Source organism: Schistocerca serialis, chromosome 6 (assembly GCF_023864345.2).
Source record: "Schistocerca serialis cubense isolate TAMUIC-IGC-003099 chromosome 6, iqSchSeri2.2, whole genome shotgun sequence".
Taxonomy (NCBI): domain Eukaryota; kingdom Metazoa; phylum Arthropoda; class Insecta; order Orthoptera; family Acrididae; genus Schistocerca; species Schistocerca serialis.
The window spans coordinates 650,832,643-650,834,304 of record NC_064643.1 but is presented as its reverse complement, the minus strand read 5'-3'; the positions used below and the strand labels follow the sequence as shown (position 1 = coordinate 650,834,304).

The following is a 1,662-nucleotide window of genomic DNA, read 5'->3' as shown; positions in this document are numbered from 1 at the left end:
AAGGGAACAGCGGTGAGGTCTGGAAGTGCGGAGACATGCCGAGACTGCTGGTGGCATGCAGGCACTGCCGGATCGAGGGGCTGTAGTTGCGAGGGCCGAAACCTCGTTGTCCACTGGACCCAGGATGTTTGAGTTGAGTGAACATTAACCCAATAGTGAAACCTCCACTATTTTGAGATCACGCCGTTGGTTCGAGCATTGCGGCTCGCAGGGTCACTGAGACGAAGAGCAACGAGTGGAGTGTTTGGAGCTGGCGAAATTAACCAGCCGTCCTCCACGTCTTATTGTTAATCACTGAATTCCTTGTGTTATTATTGGTGAAGTTCAACCAGCGGTATTTTCTGCCTAGTGGCCGCTAACGCCCCAATTACCTGCCCTGGAGGTTAGCGTATTTTCGCGGCAGTGTACCTTTCCTCGCCTTGCCGCTGCTGTCCGGTAAGGCGTATAGTTCGACAGCCTCCTTGATTGTGGTTCGGATAGTTTGTTTCTTTTGGCCTGCTTTGGTCGTAGTGGTTCCTTCTGCTTCTGGACGTTCTAAACACCGGATTCTGAAGACGCACTGGTATCCGCCGGTTCCGCCTTGCCTGGGTTATTCCATCGTTGTATTAGTTATCACACGCTAGGTAGATTTTGTAAGAGTTTTGGTCTGCGGTTAAAGTGTCATTAGTTTGAGTTACCATACAGTTAAGTGAATATAGCTCTTGGCTGCCTGTCTCATCATTTACGAAGTTGAGCGACTTTCCCAGGTCGATCCTTGGAGCACTGTCTGTGGCCTACTTCTCTCTTGATTTGGTCAGATTGTAAAGATCGTTTTTTTTTTTAAATTACTTTTTAATTATTACTCTTTGGGCCTTCATCCGACAAAGAGTTTTAATTTCTTGTTAATAAGGCCTTCAGCCATGAGTATAACTTGTCTTAAGAAATTTTTATTTAACAGATATCTTAACATTGACATGTAGATGATTGTTCTTTAAATATCTGTCGAAGAAGTTTAATTGCATCACAAAAATTTGCTATCCAGGCCTTCAGCCATCAAATTGTTTTCTGACTTATTACTATTGGGGCGTTACAGCCGACCAACAACTTGATTTTCTTGTCAACAAGGCCTTCAGCCGTGAATGCAATTGGTCTTAAGAATTTTTAATTAGATATTGTCTCTTAACTGTGAAATTTTGATGCTTGTCCTTTTTTTAAAAATATTTTAGTATCTCTTCGGGAAGTTTGGAAACGGCCTTGCCACAGTGGATACACTGGTTCCCGTGCGATCACCGAAGTTAAGCGCTGTCGGGCGTGGCCGGCACTTGGATGGGTGACCATCCAGGCCGCCATGCGCTGTTGCCATTTTTCGGGGTGTACTCGGCCTCGTGATGCCAATTGAGGAGCTACTCGACCGAATAGTAGCGGCTTCGGTCAAGAATACCATCGTAACGACCGGGAGAGCAGTGTGCTGGCCCCACGCCCCCTCCTATCCGCACTCTCCCCCGAGGATGACACGGCGGTCGGATGGTCCCGGTAGGGCAGTCGTGGCCGGAAGACGGAGTGCTTGGAGAAGTTTAAGTGGTTCTTCAGAATTTGCTATTCAGGCCTTCAGCCGTCAAATTGTTTTGAGTTATTACTAATGGAGCCTTCAGCCGACAAATAATTTGAATTTCTGGACAGTAA

The 1,662-nt window shown here is 46.6% G+C and overlaps 1 pseudogene; it reads left to right on the top strand.

Moving 5' to 3' along the window:
* The first annotated feature begins 1,223 nt into the window (after nucleotides 1-1,223).
* LOC126485702 (5S ribosomal RNA) lies at nucleotides 1,224-1,341 on the top strand (annotated as a pseudogene).
* The last annotated feature ends 321 nt before the right edge of the window (nucleotides 1,342-1,662 follow it).